General features: G+C 41.4%; 1 protein-coding gene across 2 annotated transcripts in view; it reads right to left on the bottom strand.

Annotated features, from left to right (window-relative positions):
* LOC125033520 overlaps positions 1 to 10,000 on the bottom strand; it is a 22,970-nt gene that overhangs the window by 8,104 nt on the left and 4,866 nt on the right. The window contains exon 1 of one of the 2 annotated variants that reach the window (XM_047625084.1): positions 5,986 to 6,161. The exons of the other annotated variant lie outside the window; for it this stretch is intronic. The gene's annotated coding sequence lies outside the window, so the exon portion shown is untranslated. Of the gene's footprint in view, positions 1 to 5,985; positions 6,162 to 10,000 lie in introns of those variants that run through there. 2 annotated transcript variants of the gene reach the window in all.

The raw sequence follows: 10,000 nt of genomic DNA, 5'->3' as shown, positions 1-10,000 counted from the left end.
TCCTCTCCTCCCTCCCTCTTCCTAAATACTCTCTCTCTCCTTCCCTTCCTTCCTCCTTCCCCCATCTCTTCCTCTCTTCCATCCCTCCCTCCCATCTCGCTCTCCCTGCATTCACAACTTCACACTTGGTTAGCCGCTTTGACACCTCAGCCCACTTCAACCCAGCTGTCAATTTCCCAAGGACAATGAACCATTCAATCTGTGAAGTCCGTGCCACACTAATAATCTTCACACTTGCCTTCGTTTGTTCAAATCATTTTTCTCTTTTCTTTTGTAATTCGGCGTTGGGTCAGTGTTTGTAATCTTGTGCTGGGAGTAATCCTACGCGATTTAGTTTTTATTATGGTGTTACTGTGTAGGGTTGTAGAGTAAAGTTATGTATAATCTAAGAAATCTATAATAAAGTTTCATCTTAAATATTAAGTTATTACTAAACTGCAATACATCAAAGAGTCATCATCAGAATGGAAATTGCAATATCATGTCACTTAACAACCTTTCTGCTTCACGAGTTACTGTAAAATTCTTGGCAGTAAATGAATCTTTTAATAATGTCAGAGCAACTGAAGGCTGGTTGGCTTTGTGTCAGATAGGGGTTAGATTTATTACGTTTATGCTTTTATATCTTACAGTTTACAATGTAGTATAAATCTACCGGTCTTACTCTCACTCTATCTCTCTCTCTCTCTCTCTCTCTCTCTCTCTCTCTCTCTCTCTCTCTCTCTCTCTCTCTCTCTCTCTCTCTCTCTCTCTCTCTCTCTCTCTCTCTCTCTCTCTCTCTCTCTCTCTCTCTCTCTCTCTCTCTAACTCTCTCTGTTCGTTTCTTTCTCCTCTTGTTTTTTTCCTTCTCCTTCTCACTCTCCCTCTCCCTTTCTTCTCTCCCCCTTTTCCCTCTCCTCTTCTTCTTCCTATTCTCTTTTCTCCCCTTCCCCCTATTTCTCCCCCCTCCTCTCCCTATCCTTCCCTTTTTCCCATTCCCCTATACCTCTCCCTACCCCCCACCCCATCCCCTCCTCTCCTTATCCTTCTCTCTTCCTCTTTCCCTTCTCCCTCCCTCTCAAGACCCTCCAAAAAATGAAAGAGACAAACACCAAGCAATAAACTTCACAAGAAATATAACAGGAAGTGATAATTAACAGTTCGTCAACCATCAAATTTATCATTCCAAGACTCGCTCCGTTGAATGAGACCGACAGCTGGAACGAACAGCACGATACGAAGAGGTTTTGCCCGTTTTCTTTTTCTATTTTTTTCTTTTTTTTCGTTAATAAAAAAAAAGTTTTAAATGAAATCTTGATATGATGCTACCATTTGGCACGCGTTGAGAAGGGAGGGCGGAATGGTGGGTGGAATGGTGGGTGGATGGGGGAGGATGGGGGAGGGTGGAAGAGGTAGAAAAGGTGGAGGAATCGTGGTTGGAAGGATGGGGGATGGTGGAAGGGGTGGAAGAATGGTGGGTGGAAGGATGGACGGATGGAGGGTGGGAGGGGTGGTGGAGGGGAGGGATGGAGATATGGATGGAGAGAGGTAGGGAAGGTAGGTGTGGAGAGAGAGAGAAAATGAAAGAGAATGAAAGAGAAAGACAGAGATAGAGAGACAGAGAGAGAAAGAAAGAGAGAGAGAGAGAGAGGGTGAGAGAGAGAAAGAGAAGAGAGAGAGAGAGAGAGAGAGAGAGAGAGAGAGAGAGAGAGAGAGAGAGAGAGAGAGAGAGAGAGAGAGAAGAGAGATAAAGACAAAAGTGAAAGAGAAAAAAAGACAGAGAGAGAGAGAGAGGGAGAGAGAGAGAGAGAGAGAGAGAGAGAGAGAGAGAGAGAGACTTCATGACTTCCCCATCCTGCCCCCACCCCCACCCCACCCCCTCCAGTTCCGAGTGAAGTTGTTAAGCTTGAAATATAAAGAAAATATGTAGAGATCTTTTTGTTTGTCAAAGCAACGAGAGAACTAGAGTTTGTCTCATTCTTATGCTGTTATCATTATTATCAATATTAATTTTATGATTATCACTATTACTATTATTATTATCATTATTGTCATTATCATCATTGCTGTTATCATTATTATCAGCGTTATCATCATCATTATCATTATCATTATAATAATAATGATAATAATAATATTAATAATAATGATAATAATAATAATTATTATTATAACTATTATCATTACTTTCATTATTATTATCATCAGCATCATAATTATCCCTATCACTATTATCACTTTATCAATCATAATTCTTACCGTCATCATAACCATTATCATCCTACATTTCATCATCACCATCAACACAGCACATCACGACTCTCGCCTTTAGGATTTTATTTTTGAACCTCTTAATTTTCCCGCCGAAACGTAGATAAGCACATCCGGGTTCTCGTCGCTACGCGTAAACACCCGGTTTCGTGTTTCGCGCCAAGACCCACGTGTCCGTTGTCAAGGGTGGTCGTTAGGGGAAACTAATTTCATTGTCGTTGTTAGTTTGTTTGTGAGTGTGTGTGTGTGTGTGTGTGTATGTGTGTGTGTGTGTGTGTGTGTGTGTGTGTGTGTGTGTGTGTGTGTGTGTGTGTGTGTGTGTGTGTGTGTGTGTTTTGCGTAGTTTGGGGAAAGGGAGAAGAAAAGGAATGATGATATTGATGAATATGATGATGGTGATGTTAAGATAATGAAACAGACTACAATATCAGTGAAGTAGATAGTAATTCTGATGGAAATAACTTTAATGATAACAACAACAATAACAAAAACAACAATAGAAAGAAAACGAAGAAATGTCAGTCGTGAGAAGAGAGAGACAGATTGTGAGAGAGAGAGAGAGAGAGTATGAGAGAGAGAGAATGACAATGAGAGAGAGAGAGAGAGAGAGAGAGAGAGAGAGAGAGAGAGAGAGAGAGAGAGAGAGAGAGAGAGAGAGAGAGAGAGAGAGAGAGAGAGAAGGCGATATATGTACATATAGAGAGAGAGCGAGAGAAAACGAGTTAAAGAGAGAGAAAAAGAAAATGAGAGACCAAGAATAAAACACCTTCCGACAAACAGAACCCGACTATCAGAGACCATAAACCGACAGACACCGACAGATGTAACCTGCGTTTTATGCCAATGTCGGGATGCGCCTCCGTATGACATGTAAACAATAGCCGGTCAAAACATTTACGTCACAAGCGATGGCCTCTGACGTGACAAAGCGGATATCCACGCGGAGAACGGCTGTGGTGTTGAATGGTGTTGCGTGGTGTTGCGTAGGGATGCATGGCGAGCTTATAGCATGGTTGTATAAATGGTGTATGGTGTAGGAGTGAGCAGGTGATGAAGGGTGTTGCAAGAATAGCTTTTGGTGAATCATTGAGTAGGTGTTCCATGGTGTTGAATGATGTTGAGTGGTGTTGCATGGACGATGTATGGTGTAGTAGAGTGCATGATGTTATGTGATGTTGAACGGTGCTGTATGGTGTTGAATGGTGTTGATATTAATGATAATGCAAGATGTAACATTAGGCAAGCGTGGGATGGTGTTAGATGGTGTTTACGGTTCAGTATCGTTAATATATTAACGCAATGATGATATTGATGATAAATATGATAATGATGATGATGATGATAAGGATGATGATGATGATGGTGATGATGATGAAGATGATGATGATGATGATGATGATGATGATGATGATGATGATGATGATGATGATGATGATGATGATGATGATGATGATGATGATGATGATGATGATGATGATGATGATGATGATGATGATGATGATGATGATGATGATGATAATAATAATAATAATAACAATATAATGAAAAAAGTATATATCATCATTCGTTCTATCGACAATTTCCTTTATTTCTCCACTTATCCTGTCTTCCCACTTCCTCGCACAGTCACAAAGTAGGAAAGAATAAAGGAAGGATGGAAGGAGGGAAGTACGGAAGGAAGGAGAGAAAGAAGGGAGGAAGGAAGGAAGGAAAGATTAAAAGAAAGGAAGGAAGGAAGAAACAAAGAAAGAATGGAAGTGAAGAGAGAAAGACGGAAAGAAAGAAAGAGGGGAAGAAGGAAAGAAATATAAAAAGAATAGAAGGATGAAATAAACAATAAGAGAATGAACAAAGAAAGAAAAGAAGAAGGAAGGAGAGAAAGAAATAAAGAAACGAATATAGAAAGAAGAGAAGAGAAGAAAAGAAAAGAAAGGTAGCAAGAAAGGAGAAAAGCAAGGAAGAAGAAACGAAGAAAGTAAGGAAGAAAAAAGCAAGACAGAAAAACAAGAAACAAAGTAAAGGAAACCATATCACTTGCAACGAAAGCAACAATATCATGACTCCCGAACGAACCAAAGTCTTCCTAATATTCTCTCAGAATTATGAAAAAAGACGATCTGTGGCGTCAGGCGCATGACCTCACTCACGCCTAAGGTAATTCTAATTTCAAAATATAACAATTCACAAACGGAAGAGGCACAATGTTAGTAAAATTCATTGTTTCAAAGGGCTTTTCCTTTTCCCTTGAGGCAATTCGTAACTTAATCCGATTTGTATCAATAAAAAAATGAGTTCTCTCCGACTCAGATCAAGTTCGTTGGTTGGAACGTTTGTGGTTAAATTGCACGTGGGTATGACGTGATGGTCGGTTTCCGTTGACGTGTCTCTCTCGTTCTCTCCTTTCTTCTTCTTTATATCCTCCTCGTTTTTCTTTTGATCGTTCTTCATCTTTCTTCCTTTCTCTCTCTCTCGCTTTCTCTTCCTCTTCATCTCTTTCTCCCTCTTTTGTCTTTCTCTCTCTCTCTCTCTATCTCTCTCTCTCTCTCTCTCTCTCTCTCTCTCTCTCTCTCTCTCTCTCTCTCTCTCTCTCTCTCTCTCTCTCTCTCTCTCTCCCTCTCTCTTTCTCTTCCTCTTTATCTCTTTCTCCCTCTTTTGTCTTTATCTCTTTCCCTCTCTCTCGCTTTCTCTTCCTCTTCATCTCTTTCTCCCTCTTTTGTCTTTATCTCTTTCTCTCTCTCTCGCTTTCTATTCCTTTTCATCTCTTTCTCCTTCTTTTGTCTTTCTCTTTCTCTCTCTCTCTCTCTCTCTCTCTCTCTCTCCCTCACTTTCTCTTCCTCTTCATCTCTTTCTCCCTCTTTTGTCTTTATCTCTCTCTCTCTCGCTTTCTCTCCCTCTTTGTCCCTCTTCATATCTCTCTTTCTCGCTTTCTCTCCCTCTTCGTCCCTCTTCCTATCTCTCTCTCGCTTTCTCCCCGCCCGCTCTCTCTCTCTCTCTCTCTCTCTCTCTCTCTCTCTCTCTCTCTCTCTCTCTCTCTCTCTCTCTCTCTCTCTCTCTCTCTCTCTCTCTCACCTGCTATAAGTTTCCATTATGTAGTGGTACATTTACGTAAAGAAATATTTTGAAGGCGCATGTACTTTACAGTTCTTTGTATCTTTACTTTGACACAATTGTTTACATGTGTTCAGTTCCTTGCAACAACAAATATATCTCTGACACTTTCCCCTGGATTTTCGGTGTATCATACAAGTCAAGATAAATAAATCTAAACATTTTAGAAAGAACAATTTTTGTAGTGGGTTTCAAGCACGCGTTTCTACAATTGATTTCTCTCGAGCCTGAAGATCAAATGAGTTGGAAGCTGAATATACATGCCCAACGTTATCTTGCTTGGGCATTTCCTTGTTCATATTTTTACGAAACATGGGATCAGCTGACAGAAACACTATATTGGCTTTAGCGAAAACTGTAGTGACGTGTGCAGTATATCTGTTGTATTAACGTGTACATTGTGCCTGTTCTAATGATGTGTGTGCTGCCTGCTGTTGTGACATTGCTGTTCACGTGTTCACTGTGTTCTGTAATTGTGTATGTTGTGACGTGCGCATTATACCTGATGTAGTGATATGCACACTATATATGTTGTAACATATACACTATGTCTGTTGCAGTAACATGGTGATTAATCCTTTAGGAGCAACGTGTGTTATACCTGCCGGAGTGATGTGGGAAAGATACCTGTACCATACTTGCAGTTCTGACGCGTGGCCCATACATGGTGTATTGACGGGTATAGCTGATTGTAAAGACATGCGCATTGCACGGACTATAGTGACGTGGCGGCATCACACCAAGCATTGAATCTTTCCCCCTCTTTTCCACTCCAAACTATATCTTATCTCTAGTCACAAACAATGGTCACTATGACACCTATACCCTGGGCGTGGTGAGGCACTATAACACTGCCCGCCGAGACGCACTGTATCCCGGGACCAAAGCCAGGAGTCGCGAGAGAAGAAATGTGTCAGATATCTTTAACCTTTGGATGTTGTTTTTCCTCTTGTGTGTCCGTGTCCGTGAATCTTTGCCAGTTTATGAACTGCCCTTGTATTCTTGTCCTTGCCTTCTAGATTTGTATTCTTAGTTATCAATGAAAATATTAAATCTAAATAAATCATGATACCCACGGGGTTTTCATTTATTCAAACTTGCTGGTGTAGGTTATTAGCAGAAGAGGAATTGTTTTTCGTCTAGTGCATACCAACGCGCCTTCCTTCTAAACCTTCCTCTTGTGTTCGCCTTCTCTTATCGTCTGCCTTTCTTGTTCTATCTCTCACTCCCTCTCATTTTCTTTCTGGCTCTCTTCCTCTCCTCTCCTCTCCCCTCTCTCTCTTCTCTTCTCTTCTCCCTCCCTCTCCCCCTCCCTCCCTCCCTCCCTCCCTCTCCCTCTCCCTCTCCCTCTCCCTCTCCCCCCCCCCTCTCTCTAGCAAAAAACACACATCCCACCACGCACAAAAGCAAGCATTTCCGCGCATGAGCAATATAAAAGCAACGGATTATAAATACCACACAGCGAGTAACTGCTACTTCGACTTGTAAGCCTTAGAGACGACCCTCTTAAACATAGCATCTGGACCCCCTCTGACAACATAAAAATGAATCTCCCAAAGCATAAATTCGCCGAGATTGGTTTATATGACATCCGTTCTTGTAAGGAGACCAGGGCAGGATCTCTACTCCCCCCCCCCCCCCCTAGAGAAGAGAATACTCAGGTCCTGCCAACAGCCCTGATAGCGGAGAGCCTTCTTTTGTTCTGGGTGGAGGCTGGTCGGGTTACTCAGGTCCGCTAGGTCTATACTTAACCCGGGGTGGTTTTGTGTGTATTGAAACGCGTGGACCTTACACTCGTACGACCACGTAGGCATACATGTGTACATATAAACAAACAAACACACACACACACACACACACACACACACACACACACATATATATATATATATATATATATATATATATATATATATATATATAATATATATATACATATATGTGTGTGTGTGTGTGTGTGTGTGTGTGTGGGTATTTGTAGATATATCCATTCGCACACACACACACACGCACAAATACAGACACACACACTACACTAAACATACACATACATATGTATATATGTGTATGTTTATGCATATGTACATATATTACGTACACAATGTACATGTACATCACATGTATGAGAATATTCTATATATGCACATGGTTGCACCCAGTAACATCTACCTCCCTCCAACAAACACTCCCTCTCACCCCCCCCCCCCCTCCTTCCCGTCCCCATTCGCCCCCCACAAGAGACGTTGAATTATACCCCTACATAGGTCAGGAAGCGATCATTCCCCTCCATTGCCGGAGCAATGGCCGTTACTGTGAGCCAGAGTACCGAACGCATGACTCATGGCCACGGCTGCTGCTATTCGAATTCTGCTTCGTTGTATCGCATGATGCTTTCGTTAGTTTATTTATCTTTTAAAATTCTTTACTGTCTCCGTTTTATCTTGTTTACTTGTTTTGTTATAGCATGTTGTTTATTTCTAAAGTTCATGTACTGTTTTTTATCATCGTACTGCTAGGTAATATTACTAGCCGATGCCATATACTACTGGTACATTGTGACAGACATTCTATAAAAATAATTACTGTGATGTTATCGTTGCAATTTTATTGTATCGTAACTTTCACTCTTACCAATATGTATATCAATTATGAATGATTACCACTACAGCCATTCTCTGCTAATACTGTCAGAATAATGTATGTTATTAACAAGAATAATAGAAAGTGAAATACAAAGTAGATTAAACATAACCGGTTACGCGTACGATCTATTTACTACACCATACACCATACAGATGATTGTTTTGAAAACATTCTACGCTGAGTCATTTGTGCCTCTAATACAGTTCATGATATCGGAAAATATAAACATCTTTGTATAATTTGGTTTCAACAAGAACGCATTTATTATTATGTAGTCATACTAATATTCAAACTGTACTTCCACGCCAAGCATGACAATGGAAAAGTTCAGTCACGGTCAACAGAGAATTCCACGTCCTTTCCTTAGTAACAAGAGCGATGAATGAACACGTTCAGGAGGTGGCGAACAGGGTTGTTTCCGACCCCAGGATACCTTTGACAGGATGGGAAGGGGGAGGGGGAGAGAGGGTTGAAAAGAGGGGAAGATAGGATGCCTCTGACGGGAAGGGGAAGGGGAGTCGAGGGGCAGGAAGGATGGTGCACATCCTCCTTACTTTTCCCGCCGCCCACACTACTGCCGCCCATGTCACTGGCCCGCCCGTTGCCCGCACCGACACAGGCACTTTTTCCTTGATTGCTCAGTTGATGGCATTTCTGTCTAACAGCCATTGTCTAAAGAAGATACAAACTTCACGATGTAATTTGTACTAGAATACTACTTAACAGCATATAACCGTTAGTACAGTGGAATTTGATATTCTTGCTTTATCCCAAAAGGACGATGAAATTGAAGTTATCTTCAATAATAACACCCACATCCTGTACTAACCACAGCCTCTTCGATTCATCATACAATAAGTGGTTAGACAGATAACAATACCAATTTTAAAAAACGCTTCTTTCTTCATTTTTTTTGTTTTAATTATTATTATTATTAATTTGTACTCAGCTTCAATCGCCTGAATATTGCATTGAGATTCGCATGATTTTAGTTTCCTTGTCATTTTCTCCGTCAGAATGAGAAGCGTCATGCAAGTCATAACCCCAACGTGATGAGATAATATGCAATCAAAGGACACTTTTAATGAACAAGACATAGCAAAGACCGAAACCGAGGTCTGACGGCAGTAATAAAAATGACTTTCCCAATACACAGAAAGACAGAGAGTGAAAGGGGAGAGAGAGAGAGAGAGAGAGAGAGAGAGAGAGAGAGGGGGGGGGGGGAGGGGGAGGGGGAGGGGGAGGTGGGGAGAGAGAGAGAGAGAGAGAGAGAGAGAGAGAGAGAGAGAGAGAGAGAGAGAGAGAGAGAGGGTGGGGGGGAGGGGGAGGGGGAGGGAGAGGGAGAGAGAGAGAGAGAGAGAGAGAGAGAGAGAGAGAGAGAGAGAGAGAGAGAGAGAGAGAGAGAGAGAGAGAGAGGGAGGGAGAGGGAGGGAGAGGGAGAGAGATAAAGAGAGAGAGAGAGAGAGAGAGAGAGAGAGAGAGAGAGAGAGAGAGAGAGAGAGAGAGAGAGAGAGAAGGGGGGGGTCAAATGGATAGGTATACAAATATATAGATATAAATATATATGTGTATGTATATGTATATGTATATGTATATGTATATGTATATGTATATGTATATATATATATATATACATATATAAATGATGGGAGAAACATCTCTTTTGAATGCTTACACAAGAATTGTATGTAACAAAAAACAAAAATGTTTACTTATCAATAATAAAGAAAAACACATTCAGAACACGACTTTTCCCATAACAAAGAAGAGTGATTGCTTAATGCCAAGGTCAAACTTCAAGACCAAATCATGAAGCTTGAGTGACCAGGTGGTAATTGCAGAATTGATGCAGATTTGAGGGCATGGGTTGTGGTGATGAGGGTTTGTGGGTTGTGATGAGGGAGTGTGAAGGAGTGGGCTGTGGTGATGAGGGAGTGTGGGTTGTGATGAGGGAGTGTGAAGGAGTGGGCTGTGGTGATGAGGGAGTGTGGGTTGTGGT

Source organism: Penaeus chinensis, chromosome 16, assembly GCF_019202785.1.
Source record: "Penaeus chinensis breed Huanghai No. 1 chromosome 16, ASM1920278v2, whole genome shotgun sequence".
In the NCBI taxonomy this organism is placed as follows: Eukaryota; Metazoa; Arthropoda; class Malacostraca; order Decapoda; family Penaeidae; genus Penaeus; species Penaeus chinensis.
This window is presented reverse-complemented; position numbering and strand designations above follow the sequence as displayed.